At 40.6% G+C, this 16,438-nt stretch overlaps 1 protein-coding gene across 4 annotated transcripts in view; it reads left to right on the forward strand.

Moving 5' to 3' along the window:
* The window catches only part of IL7 (interleukin 7), a 1,281,407-nt gene that overhangs the window by 745,532 nt on the left and 519,437 nt on the right, over positions 1-16,438 (forward strand). The window lies entirely within an intron of this gene.

Here is a 16,438-nt window from a genome sequence, read left to right on the forward strand (position 1 = left end):
GTATCTTGGGGAGGCCATGCAATTGTGGAATTAAAGGTGCCTCTACTCCGAAAAAAATCAAACAACTCTGTGGTAATAAGATTCATACACATGCTTTCATGCAGGGTATTAAAAATATGACTTTTCATTTTATCAACAATTTCTGGTTGTACAATATGATAAACTTGTGGATCAGCTAACATATTAGTCATTCCTTAATGATTATATTGAGCGTCTAACACAACTCTAGGTCCACCCTTGTCAGAGGGACGAATAACAATTTCAGCATTATTTCATAAATCACGTAATGCTTGTTGTTCTGCTACAGACAAATTCCTGTTGTTTTTGTTTGTGTCTTTTGGCTTTTCCCGGTTAGGGATTGCCACAGTGGAACTCTGGTCCGCTAATGATTGGTAGTGGATTTTTACGTACCGGGTTACCAGCCCTGATGCACAACCTTCAATGAAGGCATGCCTCATTCACGTATGCCTCCACACAGAAGACACTCTAGCTGAGAATCGAACGGAACAACGTCTTGCTATGAGGCGACAATGCTATCGCAGCACCACCACCACAGTACAGACAAATTCCTGTTGTAATTATTGCTATTCCCACAGATAAAGTTGTCATAAATGTCTTTTTCGCATGCTTGCAAAAAACCTCCACATTGTAGGGTAGTGGAGGAACAAAGACACTGTTTTTCTAACCTGCAGCTTTTCTGTACAGTCAGTGCTACCATACAACAGTTTAAGTGTAACATTGTGAGTAAACATGCATATTTCTGTCAGTAAATCACTAATGTCTGTTCTAGCAGACGGAATAAAGCCTAGACCTTTAGTCAGGAATGAGTTCTCACAGTGTTTAAGTACATATCTCAAGATATTCCAAACTAAGCCTCAAGGTTGAGACCCCACATCTTCTTCAATGTTCGTGTTTGGTTGTTGTCTGGTGGTTCTTTGTGTTGCTGCCCTCTCCGTTGTGTCTACTGGTCGAACGACCTCCTTCTCGAATTGCGAAATGGTTGCAGTAGAACAGGAAAAACCTGTTCCTTCTGTGTAGTCATTATTTTGCTTCGTACTACTGGCTCTACAGCTGACAGATCAGAAGCAGCCTGATGAGGAGGATCCACCAATGGCGTGGAGTAATCTGAGGTGGTAGGTTCAGGTGAAACAGAATACTCTGGTGCTGGCTGGTGGATAGTGCCTGCAACTGGAGTCTGGTTGTTGGCTGAATCTGCTGTTTCTGATCTTTGATTGGCTACAGGTCTCCCTTGTCTTTCTCAAGCTCTGGGCCAAGTAAAAATGTGTTGATTTGAAAAATCATGCACATCCCAGGCTAATTTATTTTTCTTTTGTTGTAACAACTTTTTCTCGTAGCACGTAACTCTCTCTATGAGTTTATTCAGATAAAGGTCGGCTGACTCATAACCAGCTAGATTGAACAGTTCATGCTGTTGCTGCTCAATCTTATCACTTATCTCCAATTCTAATTGTTGCAAGAAATCAATGAGCAGTTTAATATATGTTCTACTAGTCTCTAAGTTTATTTTTTGCCACTGGGCAAGGTGAGAGGGATTTGTTTCCCTATATATGGGCATGTTTAATACACAAAGGTCCCTAGGCACAATATTTAGACTAATAGTGAGAGTAGGGAACAGGTGGAGGAGACCCTGGAGAGATTGAGATATGCTGTAGAGAGAACAGGAATGAAGGTCAGCAGGACTAAGACAGAATATATGTGTGTGAATGAGAGGGAGGATAGAGGAATGGTGAGAATGCAAGGAGTAGAGGTGACGAAGGTGGATGAGTTTAAATACTTGGGATCAGTAGTTCAGAGTAATGGTGAGTGTGGAAGAGAGGTGAAGAAGAGAGTACAGGCAGGATGGAGTGGGTGAAGAAGAGTGTCAGGAGTGATTTGTGACAGGTGAGTACCAGTAAGAGTGAAAGGGAAGGTCTACAAGAGGGTAGCGAGACCAGCTATGTTATATGGGTTGGAGACATTGACAAAAAGGCAGGAGTTTGAGCTGGAAGTGGCAGAGTTAAAGATGTTAAGATTTGCACTGGGTGTGACGAGGGTGGACAGGATTAGGAATAAATATATTAGAGGATCAGTCCAGGTTCGAAGGTTTGGAGACAAAGCCAGAGAGGCAAGATTACATTGGTTTGGACATGTGCTGAGGAGGGATGCTGAGTATATTGGAAAAAAGATGCTAAGAATGAAGCTACCAGGTAACAGGAAAAGAGAAAGGTATAAGATAAGGTTTATGGATGTAGTGAGAGAGGACATGCAGGTGGTTGGTGTGACAGAGCACGATGCAGAGGACAGGAAGAAATGGAAACAGATGATCTGCTGTGGCGACCCCTAATGGGAACAGCTGAAAGAAGATGATGATGATGACATGCTTCCAAATAATAACGTTGACAATGGAGCCTTTTAAATCTATAAATTCATTTTCAATATTCAGTTTCAGGTTGCATACATTTACATCTAAACTGCTAGATTGAGAAAAGTAATTTGAAATGTTCGGACGCTCACCCACCAACAGGAGATTATGTTGCCCTGTCATAAGATTGAACAGTCGAGAATTCACAAGTCTAGCTTGCATCTCTATTTCTCCAGTCACATTAAATCCTTCTGCCATCCTTGCAGTGTAACAAGTAAACACTAACAAACAGTCCCCAAACAGCAATAGACCAGACAAATCAAGTAACCAGGAAGTATTTTCTCAATGGTGCAGAAGGAAAACACGTCTCTTGTAAAACCAACATGTTTATTGCATACATGTTATCTTATTTTCCTGGATTTCAGCACTGGTTTAAGGGGGATAGACTCATTCATCCCCAAGCCTCTAGGTGTATCTAACCTCAAGATCCTCTGGAGTTCCACACTCTCAGTCTTATTAACTAAATTCCCTAATCTAAAACTCAGTCTGTACATGAAGTACCTAAAAATGAAACATATGTATTGTTTTGATCTGTATACCTTTTAATAAGGGAGTGTTTTATCTTATACCAGTCAAATTTTGGACGGAATATTATACAATCTGATTGGATGTTTTGAATTGTATCTGTGTTTATAAGTTGAATGTTATTTAATTGTTTTTATGTCTGATGAAGCAATGGTGAACATTGTGAAAGTGCTTACATACTCTGCAATAAACGTGTTGGTTTTACAAGAGACGAGTTTTATTTTTGTGTGTTTACAATTCATCCAGCAAGGGAAAATTTTATTGTGGGAACCAGATTTCCCATAAAGATTGTCAGGAGCAGTGTCTCTTCTATTTGGGTGCTTCGCATAACCTTAGTCAGTGTTTGTTCCTAAGACCCTACATAGTCGACACTCCTCATTGTCAATTTGCCTGGAGATCCAGTGTCATAAACTGTTGGCGAAAAGTACTATGGTGGAATCTTCCCATCCCAAAGGTCAAACACCTGCCAAGAAAAAGGCCAAAAGACTCTAGTCTGATTCAACTGATGTCCCATCTCCCCCTGTCATCTCTCTTGGGGCTCGCGAAAGCCCAGAGGATTGCCCAGTTGTTGTCTCAGATTCCTCTGCCATGACCCTATTGGAAGCAAGCAAGGATCTGACTTACTGTATATCCTCAGAGGCTCTGCAAACATCCATTCCAAATGTTGAAGCGGAAACTCTACTGATTATTTCTGAGGGACAGAGGGGGATACCACAAATCCTAGTTCGGGAGGAGATTCCTATTATGTTGGTTGAGTGTCGGCAAGGGTCTGAACCTCCTACAGTTTTTAGGGCAGATGTTCTTAAGAAGAAAAAACAATAAACCAAGCACATTTCTCCTGCTGCTGAAGATCCCTAACATGAATGGCAGGATTCTACCCAAGGGTTGTTTTATGCCTTGATGGCCTTAAAGCCTCTGTAAGGAGTTGCTGTGCCTGCTCCTCCTTGGTCATATACTCCCCTTAAGAGGCCTCAGAACTTATGAACCAGAGGGCAGGAGACCTCCAAAGAAGATTTGGATTCTGGCGAAGTCTTTGGCGTAGTCTTCTCAGATCCCTTCTCCCTTGGAGTATGGATCTGAGGAGGAAGACTGTATTAGTCCAGACTCTCCCTTAGAAGAACTATCCTTTGGGGACACTATTTCTTGCATGATGGACTATTTCAAATGTGACTGTTCTCAGGCTTCTGAAATTCAAAAGCGATGTTATGAACTCCTCCAGATAGAGTCTCCAAAGCCCTCTGCTGTACCTCCAGTTTTGGCTGCCCTTTTAGATAGCTGACCCCTGATTCTCAACCTCCAGCCTCTAAGAAACCTGACTAATATTTGCATGGTGCCTGATGATTGTTAAGTTCTTATACAAAATTCCTTCTGCTGATCTTTCTGCAGTGTCTGTCTCTTCTGACAAACCTAAACTTTTGCTATCTACTATACTTCTTCCCTCCAACAAGGACAGTAGAGCTATGGAACATTTAGGCTATTAATTACCAGACTTATATGACCAGGAATGTTTTAGCTCTTCATTCCTAAGCTTCTCAGGCTATCTCTGACCTCCATTATTTAGAAGGAAAGGTCTTTACCCTTCCTCTACTGGATTGTACCTCTCAGGTGGCTCGCCACTCTATTAAATGTAGTTTTGATGCAACTGATGCTTCCTCTAGGGCTGTTGCCTTTGATCCTGTTTTGAGGCATTACTCTTGGCTTCATCTCCAGACCTTACCTGGTGATATTAAGGCTAAAGTGTTGGATGTTCCTCTTGATAATAAGAACCTTTTTGGTGCTGCTGCTGAACTTTTTAACTCCCTCCAGGATAAAGGCAAGGGCTTTCAGGAATTGAAACATATTTTTGTGTCTCCTAACCATAAGTTCCAGAGGAATTATTCATTTAAATCCACTTTTGTACACAGTCATCCTCGCCGTCCTCTGAAAGGTAAAAAGGGTTCTAGGTGTGTATCCCCTGCTAAATCTACTCAGACTCCTCCTTCTCAGCCACATCCTTTTCAAGGCAAAGCAGATTTTATCTGATAGTTTGCTTCCCCTTTCACTAGGCTCGGTTCCATTATTTCTTCATCTTTCCGTGTCCCTTCCCAGTTGGTTAAGGATCACTCAAGACTCTTGGGTTCTGTTTATCATCTGCCAGGGATATTTTATGGTGTGGAAATCCCTTTCTCTTTTTCTGGGCATCCCTCAACCTCCTCACGAACAGCTTTCTTTCTTTCTTGAACCGCTTCAGGGCCACTTGGCTCAGGGGCCACTTTGCTCAGGGCACCCTTCAAGTTGTGACCCCTGCCCAGGAAGGAAAAGTTTTTTTTTCAGGATGTTTCTGGTTCCGAGGAAGAAAGGCACCTAGACCCATTTTTGGTCTTTCGCAGCTCAGCACTTTTGTAAAGGTCCCTTCCTTTTGGATGTTGTCCCATTCTGTATTCTTCTTCTCCAGGCTTTCTTTGTATCCCTGGACCTCAAGGATGCCTGTCTGCATATCCCCATTCATCTGCATTTCAGGAAACTTTTATGTTTCTCTGTTTCTTAGTTGCATTTTCAGTTCTCTTCTTTGCCTTTTGGACTTTCTACTGCCCCAGGGTATTTACCAAATGCCTCACTCTTGTTATTGCCTTTTGCAGGATGACAGGGTTTCAAATCTTTCCTTATTTGGATGACCCTCTTATTCAGGCCTCATCCCCCAAGGTCTTGCTTCAGCACCTCCTGTTTATAGTTTGCCTCTATAAAGCCTGGGGTTTACCATAAACTTTCAGAAATCATCCCTAGTTCCTTCTCAGGATCATGTTTTTCCTCAGCTGCAGGTTCCTGACCATTCCTGTGCTGGCATCCCTCCCTCCACCCAAGGCTGTGTTTCTAATCACCTTTTTTTGATCTCTTCTTCCTCCTCTGACTTCAGTCATATCCAGTGATTTTCTCAGGGTTCTAGAGTACATGGCCTCCGCCATTACTATGCTGCCCCTGGCCAGACACCATATGAGAAAACTACAGTGGTTCCTAAGTCTTTGTGACTTCAGCACTGTAATCTACTGGACTTTCTAGTTCCTTTTCATTCATGCCTCAAACTCAAGCTTCAATGGTGGATTCATCAGCTTTCTCTCAAGCCATGACTTCCTTTTCAACCCCCAGTCCCATCACTGAAACCAATTTTATGTACATCAAAGAAGGGTTGGGGAGCTTTCTTAGGTTCCCTTAAGGTCCAGAGTCTCTGGCCTCCTCATAAGAGGTCAGATCACATCAACATAAAGGAGATGAGAACACCCCCTTTAGCTCTTCAGACTTTTCATTTTCTCTTTCTTCCAGGGCCTCTCAAAATCTTCACAGACAATACCACAGTGATGTGGTATATCAACAAGCAAGGGGGAGCACAGACTTAGCCTCTTTGCAGACTTGCTCTTCAGGTCTGGGATCTAGCTGTCCAGTATCAAGTGACTCTTCAGGCTTCCTGCATTCCTTCAGAGAAAAATATAGTGGCAGACTCTTTGAGCAGGTCCAGTACACAGGCTTGAGAATGGATGCTTCACAGTGATGTGTTTCTGGACATTGTGAACCAGTGGGATACTCCACAGGCAAATGTTTTGGCCTCCCCTTTGAACAGACAATTTTCTCTTTTCTATGCCACAGTCCCAAGTCGTCTGGCTTGGAAGGTAGACACCCTATCTTTTCCTTGGATGGGGATGTTTCTGTATGCCTTCCCTCCCCTTCCTCTGATTCAAGGGTCCATAAATCTTGCTGGTGACTCCCTTTTGGCCTAGACAGTACTGGCTCCTCCTTCTTCACCAAGCCAGGGGTAATCACCACAAATTACCAGGTGGCCTTCTCACATAATACATGGGGTCTCTGATCCATCCTAACTTGTCCAGTCTTCAAGTGATACTGTAAGTGATTTATTTTATTTATTTATTTATATTACATTTGTTGACTGGGATAGTCCGACTGGATGTATGTCCATTTTCAGCAGAGGCCCGGGGAGAAAAGCTCCACATTAAGACAATAAGGTTTTTATCCCTTTTAGGCACTTGTTTTCTGAGGACATGCTTAGGGTTCTGCAGCAGGCCAGGAAACCCACTACAAGAGAATCATATTTGTCCAAATGGAAGAGATTTTCTGTCCTGCACCTTTCTTATAACTAGGATCCATTTTCTGTGGGGATCCCTCTGATTCTCTCTTATTTATGTGAATTGTTGCATGCTGGGTTAGCATATTCTTCAGTTAAAGCTCACCTTTCAGCTACTTCTGCTTGTTTGCCCTTGACTCCTCCTCTTGCCTTTAGATTTGAGGTCAAACAATTTCTTAATGGCATCCTTTATATAGGCCTTCCAGGAATCCTATTTCATCTTCCTTAGACCTCAGTTTTGTGCTTGAAAAACTGGCTCAGGCACCTTTTGAGCCTGCAGCTTCAGCTTCCTTGGAACATTATAATTTTGACTTTTCTTTTGGCACTTACTTCCACTAAATGTATCTGTGAGCTCCAGGCTCTTAAGGCTACTCCTCTTTTCTTAGTTTATCATAGAGACAGGGTGTCTCTTCATATTAATCCTTCTTTTATGCCCAAGGTGGTTAAAAAGTTGTCTCTTAATCAGGCTAGTAATTTGTATTTTCCCCTTCTCCACAGTACACTAGTGAGAAGGTTCTTCACACTTTGAATTTGCATAGACTGCTCAGATATTATTTGGATAAGACTAAGGCCATTCACATATCTGAGCAACTTTTCTGTTTCCTTTCATCCCAGATCTCTAGGTTTGGCTGTTTCTAAGCAAACCATGTCCTGCATATCTAAGGCCATTTATTTCTGTTATTCCTTTCATAATAAATGTCTTTTTTTGTCTCTGTAAAGGCTCATTCTACTTGAGCTGTTTCTTCATTTGGTAATTTTCAAAGGATTGGATACCAGTTCCATCCTTGCAGCCACTACTTGGACCTTTGTCCATACCTTCAGTAAGCATTATAAGCTGGATGTTGTTTCCAGAGCAAGAGCTGGCTTTGCCAGAGCTATCCTGCATGGGTTTTTAGAGGGCTGCTCTGGGCCTTCCTCCTCCCAGATTTCCTTTTGAGCTTTTGTACTCTCCCTACTGTAAATAATACTGCAACAGTGATATGGAAGGACATTGTACAATTGTGTAAAATCTTACCATACCAGTAGATACCCTTCTCTTCAATGTTGCAGTATTCTCTCCCTCCCTCCTCCCCCTTTTGCTCTGCCCTATTCCTTCTTTCTTCCTGGCCTGGAATTCTTTTCCTTTTTTTCCTTCTGTATACACATATCCTCCTAGTTCCTAGGAATATTTGTTTCTCCTGGGGATTTTCAGTTGTAAGGTATGCATGTCTGTACATCACCTTTATGCTCTACGCATTGTGTGGGGAGCATACATGTGACACTTGATATCTATATATTCCTAAGGTTTTGGTATACTGGCCAGACATTAGGCTACCCTTGCCAGGTAATCTCTTATGTAAAGAATACTGCAACACAGAAGAGAAGGAAATCTAGTGTTATGCTAAGATTTTTCACAGCTGTACTTTCTGTGAATATCTGTTCGTTATTACCATGAGTGTGGCAAGTCTCTGCTGTGTTCTACTGTGATTTCTTTCATTCAGCCTTATCTCATCAACAAATGGAATGCAATAAAATGCATAAATGTATAATAAATAACCACTGCACACAATTAATATGCTATCAAGTAGACTTTCCAACATAAATTAATAACAATGTATATGTTTTATTTGATTTGAATATAGCAAATCTTAAAGAAACCATGAACTATCTTATTAAAAGTGTTAACTCAGGCTATAATTTTTCATGCAAGTCACACAGCAGATATCATCTGTAAATATAGCCTTACCCTAGTCACTTTTGTTATGATCAAAGGACTACTTAGGAAATTCATATAATTTTGACTATTTTATTGCACCACTCTGGGTCAGCCATAGTTAAAACAGAGCCTTAGGCCAAGGGCTCATTGGTACCTTCTCTTGTCAGTTCCCTAGAACACCCATTTTTCCTCCTCTGAGTGGGTCTCTGGTTCCCTACAGCTTTCATTCCAGTACTTTCAATATATATATATATATATGTGTGTGTGTGTGTGTGTGTGTGTGTGTGTGTGTGTGTGTGTGTGTGTTTCTGTGTGTGTGCATTTGTCTCTTGCAGTCTCTGTTTTTTTTGGAATTGTAAACAATTTTCCTGATTGTAGCCCATCCAGTTTCACCCACATGAGATTTTTACTCAAGTCAAATAGGTTCATAGGTGGTTACTAAGCTGCTGACCTGAAGATCTTTATAAGCCTAGCTGTGTGTACCCAATGTAATACTGGAGAAACCAACTATAAAGGATCTTGCCTAAACTCAAGATTTTAGTTAGCAACAACTGCCTAAATCTAGGAGGGTTATAGGTGAAATCCCTGGCAGGAATTTATGGTTTTCCATCTAGTAATCCAGGCTGCACTTAAACAAGGTCGCAGAGGGGCTTTGTTTGATATAAATTGGTAACCTATTCCAGAGGAGTGGCACTTCTGGGAGCCATGTCTGTCTGTTCATCAGGTCGAAATAACAGAAAATTGGCAAAACCTGAAATCTTGACAGAAACCAAAACCAAAGAATAAGCTTTTAATTGTCACTTTTGTAAAAACTTCTTCAAAAATACAAAACAGTAAAACCACGTAGGATTTATACACATATTCAACCAATAAAATCCATCAAACAATTAAACAGTTTATGTTAAGTCACCCTGATGAATACCAAGAAGTGTCTATAAGGGATATAGATCATGATAGTTATAAATACATCAAGTATGTGTTATATGATTGTTTAATAAATGCTGACATTACTATTGAGATGTACAATTTTATGATGGCTGAAAATCCTAGAGCTGGTGTTCTGTTCAGTATACCAAAGATCCATAAAAACTCAGTGGATCCCCCTTTTAGGTCTACTGTTTCTGCTTCTAGAAGTATCACTGACAGCATCTCTATATATTTAAATTCTGTATTTAATCCTGTAATGCAGCTTTTACTGTCTTCTATTAGAGAGTCTTTGGATTTTCTAGACCATATTAGAACTTTCAGTTTAGGTACTGCATATTCAGCTCAGGACTGTTACATGTTGACAGTTGATATCACTGCTTTATTCACTTCTATTCCAGACAGAGAGGATTTGGAATTTATTAGGTCTCATTCTGGCAAATATACTGCCTTTGACAATAAGGATATTAATTTATATTGTCTTTTATTGGATCGTTTATTGACCAATTTTTTTTTTGCTTTTTAATCAAAAAAATTATAAACAGATCAAAGGCATAGCTGTGGGGGAGACTGTAGCCCCCGCATATGCCAATCTGGTTTTAGGTCGGTGGGAAAGAGAAGTGATGACAAACATTCCAGGATATGAAGATGTTGTATTTTATAGACACTTCATCGATGATCTTTTTTCTTTATTGAGAAAGAGGTCAGTTATGGTGATTTCATGAATTTACTCAACACCATTACCTCTTTTTTCAAATGTATTGTGGGGAATTGTGGACACACTGTCACCTTTCTTGATATGCAACTGAAATGATGTAAGGATAGCTCTGAATTTGTCAGCCAAATTTATAGAAAACCTACATTTTCTAACGGTTACCTTCCTTATATGAGCAACCACCCTTTGTTCATGAAAAAGAACATCCCAAGAGGGCAGTTTATTTGTGCTTCACGCATGACTAGTAAAGATGAAGACGTCTTATGGGAAGTCTAATTTATCACTTCATTATTTAAAGATAGGGGGTATCCAAATGATGTTCCTGAAACTTCAGCAAAGGAAATAATTAGCAAAAGAAGTTCTAATTTTATACCTATTCTCAACACAGTTTTTGACTCAAAAAGATTTTGGCATGGATTATGTTGATAAATGCTGCAGTGTTCCTTTTTATTGTCCAGAGATGTCATCAGACAGTTCCAGTATAAGAAGGATTGTGTAACTGGAGAATTATTTCATGCAGTCAAAATCTAGGACCTGTCTTGGGTGAAGGCCCTACATTTGTTTACAAAAAAGGAAAATGTATTAAGTCCATGTTAGAAAACAATGGTGAGAACAAAATTGCACCCCCTATCAGCAATAAAACTTTGGGGACCTATAAATGTCATGGATGTAATGTTTGTAGATTCATTTATGAGGGTCCATATATCAGTCTACAGCATTTACCACATGCTATTAAGGGTCATGGAAGGTATTACTGTAACACTGTGGGGTTATATAAATTGCCCTGTGTTCTGGGTGTACTTGTTTTTATGTTGGAATGACTACAAGGCACTTTTGTAAAAGGATTAGGGAACATTTGTATGCCTTGAAAACTATGGACAAAAATAATGCACTTTATAGGCATTCTGTAATATGTAGTAATTTTAAGACATTTAACTTTGGGGTACTCGAACATGTCCCAGAGGATTGTAGAGGGTGAGATTATAAAAATCAAGTTGAAATGAGGGAGGTGCAATGGCAACTTAGGTTAAGAGCTGATGTGCATCCAGGTTTAAATGAAACCATTAATATCAAGTGTTTTTGAAGGAACATAAACTTAGCTCTTTAAGAACTAATTGTTTTTTAAATAATTGATACAATTTGTTAAATTGTTTAATTGTTTGATGAATTTTATTGGTTGAATATGTGTATAAATGATATGTGGTTTTACTGTTTTGTATTTCTGAAGAAGTTTTTATGAAAGCGGCAATTAAAAGCTAAGGTTCCTGGTTTCCTGGTTTGGTCTCTGCACTACTTGACACTTTTTGGGTCTCTCCATCAGGTCCTATTTATGTTTCAGGCCAGGTTAAGGTCCCTGGAGTGGGTGACCCTTGTACCATTTGACTTGTGGATGTACAGCATTTCCACTAGGTTTGGATCCGAGATTGCTCTGTAGACCAGGCACAAATTTCCTCTAAGTAGTCTGTATGCTACTGAGTACTGTGACAGAGACTTTGGTCTGTCAGTTTATGACGTGCTGGAGACCCTGAATTTCCTTTGCTGGAAATCTCTGAGGTCTCTCAACTTGCTGTAGGTGCCAGGTAAGATGCATACTAAAGGAAGCATTGTATTCAATTATTGGCCTGATGAGAGTCGAATACAGGGGTGTTATGACCTCTTTCACTCTTGAGGCAATACCTTTGCTAATGAGGTGTGCGACATAAAATGCCTTCCTTACCACAGTAGAGTTCTCAAGTCTCTCACTACCGAGTTGACACTTAGGGTATTATAATTTATATGATAGTCTGCAGGGATATTGTTTTTACCAAAGGGGATGATAATTCATTTTTTAGCACTGAGTATGGGTCCATGGCTTTGGCACCAATCATTGGTTTGTGTAAGTCCCTCTTGAAGTATACTGACATTGTTTGGGGATTCAGTGACTGCACCTAATTTGTAGTCATCAACAAACTTAGTCAGCCATAGCCCCTCTGTTTTGGCCTGAACTTCTGAGAAGTATATTCTAAACAATAACGAGCCAAGCACTGACCTCTGTGGAATCCCACTGGTGATAGGTCTGCTGTTTGAGGTAAAGTCCTCAACTTTGACTGAGTATGATCTGTTGGTGAGCCAGTTAGCAACCCACCTGACAACATAAGGGTTGATTTTCAACTGGGAGAGTTTATCATCAATGTCTGAATGTGAGATTGTGTCAAAGCCCTTGGCTAAGTCAAAGTAGGCTGGATGCACAGATTTGCCTTTGTGTGTGGCTCTGGTGATGTTTTTGAAGAAGTCTGCAAGGTTTAACTGGCATGACCTGCCTTTGACAAAACCAAACTGTGTCGGATCAAGGGTTTGGAAGGTCCATGATGATTCATTCCATGGCCTAATAGATAAGGCTGGTTAAGCTTATGGGTCTGTAGTTCCCACGGACTATTGCCCCTTTATGAAGGGGGATGACGGTTGCTGTTTTCCATTCAGAAAGGAGAAAACGAGTGGTTGAAGAGAGTTCCTAATGGAATTGCTAACTCATGTTTTAGACCATTTAAAATTCAACCTGGGATGCCATACAGTCCAACTGAGGCTGTGTTTCTGGTCCAGGAAAGAGAAATAATAACTTATAAAGCATTTGTTACTGCACATGAGCTCAAAACCAGTTAATTTTACATTAAGAGAGTTCTTTTGCACTCTGTTGTGAGCAGAGCTGAATTCAACTCATCCAAGGTGGAAAGTTTTTTTCTTGCTGGTATAAAAATCCTGTGCCTTGTACATAAGTAAACCTCTCCAGTTTAAAATCCTCTATAGGAAATGCCTTCCATAGTCTCCAGCTGTTCAGAGCTGCTCAAAGAGCTGCCAGTTTTTGCAGAGGGCAGTACCACTGCAGGTCATCTATCCAGAGCTGCTCAACGTTTGGTGACCTTTGCCAGAGGTCTGGAGAGATTCTACTGAAATCCAAACTATCCACTGCTAAAATAAAAAAAATAAGTACCTTGTAAGTTTCCTTTGCATTTTGCTGACTGTATTTTATCATTTTGCTGCCTCATTCTGCTGATTTTTACTATATTTTTCTGAACTTTAAAAAAGCTGTTCTCTTGTTTTAGTAGCTAGTACATAGCATAGACTAGATTTAGGTCTACTGAATCTAGACTGTATTGTTACTTGTAGACTTGTAGACTTGAGCACTATTCCAGCCATCTTACATTAGATGGGCCCTGCCTGCATCCTTATGGCAGAAGTGTGTAGTCTGAGCCTCATCTGAATGGGAGATTACTGGAGGAAAACTCATTGTGTGCTTTCCCATTGGTAATTTATCTTAAAAGTGTTAATTTCACCTGTATATAAGCCTCGCATTTATGTGCAGTCATGCACCGTGAAACGGTGTTCGGCTGTGCCCTGTATAGATGCAAATGCTTGGAAAGACAATTTTCTCCTAGACAACTTTTAGTGAACCCTCCTGCTGCATTGCAGGAAACTCAGTGGCACACTGAGAAGCATTGTCATAGTTTTCACCCCTAGTCTTCAATAGAATAATTTCCTTTGTTAATCCTGAAGCAAAATCTGGTCAATCTAGCCCTCTCCACAATAGTAGTTGAAGTAAAAACTTGCCACAATGGATGGTCAATTTCCAACCATTTGTCTGGCCAGCCTGATTGACATGGGCATCCTGAGGCAATGTAGTAATCACTTCATGAATACTGACAACCACTTACTCCTAAAACAAACAAATACAGTATGTGAGAAATGTAATTAATGAATTTGGAATCACTTCTGTCACGTAACAGCAAACCGAACAACAAACAGCTTGTCACAACAAACACATCACCTTTCACACAAAACAAGGTCACAAGACATAAACCCACAAATGCAGAGGTACTCAGTAGAAGCCTACCAAAAGATCAGAAACCTCCAAGTGCAAACCACTTGCACATACTGCAAAGCAGATAGAATCCACTACAAATAATAACACACTCACACCATTGTCTCAGCAAATAAGCCCATAAGGTAAAACACCTCAAAACCAAATGTCCTTGTCATAGCTGACTCCATAGTGAGACACACAGATGTCCTCCTTACCAGGCTAGACAAGGAGAAGGTCACAGTCAGCTGCCTGCCAGGTGTGAGGCTCTATCAAATCATGCACACACTCAAGTCACGCAACAACAATTACCATTATGAATCTGTCATAGTACATGTTGGAGTGAATAACTTGAGACATGTCTCTCTGGACTATATGAAGATAGACATGACCAAACTCTCAGATTATGTGTCCCTGGCATGTATGGCCCTAGCCCTAAGTGCTGTTGTACCTTCACTCAGGTTGATGTTACAATATAGCCAAAAATGATTGACTTCAGCAATTGGCTTCCTTCTGGTGTCAGTCCAGGGGGATCCAGTATCTGACAGCTTTATCAGAGATGGTCTTCACCTGTGCCCTCTAGGCTTTCAGATACTGGCAAAGGTGCTTGCTGCCACCATAGTGCCTTTTTTAAGCAATGTCAAAACAACAAAATTTACAATGTAAAAAAAATCCACTCAAGACAAATTTAAGGTTATACTGCTTAAAGCCTGAACAGGAAACTACATTCCCTGGAAGCACTCCTCACCTTGGAAGATGCTGATGTTTGTGTAGTCAATGAGACATGGTTCAGGGCTGCAGAGAGCACTCTGGCCTGGCAAGGCTACAATGTCTTCCACACATTCCAACCCCAAAACAAGTGTGAAAGAACCAAAGGAGGAGGTGTATCCATCTTCATTAAAGCCAAATAGACCTCTAGACTGGTTAAACAGTATGACTTTCTTGAGCTACTCCAGGTCCAACTAAGTATAGGTAAAATACCCTACCACAACATTGTTAGCTACAGGTCCCCCACCATGAACCAAGAGAAGCAAACTGCCTTCCTGGACTTACTAGAGTCATCCAGTACACAGCAAAACCCTTTAGTCATGGGAGATTTCAACTATCCTTCCATCGATAAAGCGAGATACATGAGCACAAACATGCTCACCCAGAAGGTTCTTGGATTTTGTCAATACAAATGCCCTGGAACAGCTAGTCTGCTTCGCCACAAGGGGATCAAATCTCTTAGACTTAGTAATCACCAACATAGAGGGTCACTGCACTACCCCCGTGTGTGTTGCCCTCCTGATAAGGTCAGACCATAAATCTGTTTCATTCAAAGTAACAATCAGACCTGACACCTCCACAGGAGCAAAAGAACTGAAATAAATTCTCAAAAACAAATTAAAGCCTACTAGGCAATGGTATAAAAAGTTTCAAACCTCCTGCTAACACAGCCAACAAAGACTATTATGCCCAAGAGTACACAGATGCCCTGTATAACCACATAAACAACTATATAGACTCAGCTGTACCTGACCAGATCAAAACCAGGTTCTCACCAAAAAAAAAAAAAAAGCAGGCCACCATGGTGGACCTCAATTATGTTGTTGTTGTCTTTTGGCTTTTCCTGGTTAGGGGTCACCACAGCGGAACTCCAGTCCGCTAATGATTGACCTCAATTATAAATAGTTTATATAACAAAAGGAAGAAACTGATGTCTATAAACAAGGGAACTTACTCAGCAGAAGAAGAATGCTCTCCACAACTTGAACAAGCAAATCAGATATCTTGCAAAGTCCTCTAAAGCAAGTTATGAATATAACTTAGCATCCCTAGCTAAGGATAATCATAAGGCATTTCAGATACTGGCAAAGGTGCTTGCTGCCACCATAGTGCCTTTTTTAAGCAATGTCAAAACAACAAAATTTACAATGTAAAAAAAATCCACTCAAGACAAATTTAAGGTTATACTGCTTAAAGCCTGAACAGGAAACTACATTCCCTGGAAGCACTCCTCACCTTGGAAGATGTTGATGTTTGTGTAGTCAATGAGACATGGTTCAGGGCTGCAGAGAGCACTCTGGCCTGGCAAGGCTACAATGTCTTCCACACATTCCAACCCCAAAACAAGTGTGAAAGAACCAAAGGAGGAGGTGTATCCATCTTCATTAAAGCCAAATAGACCTCTAGACTGGTTAAACAGTATGACTTTCTTGAGCTACTCC

This window comes from Protopterus annectens, chromosome 3.part0 (assembly GCF_019279795.1).
Source record: "Protopterus annectens isolate FY-2018-M chromosome 3.part0, PAN1.0, whole genome shotgun sequence".
NCBI classification, from domain to species: Eukaryota; Metazoa; Chordata; order Ceratodontiformes; family Protopteridae; genus Protopterus; species Protopterus annectens.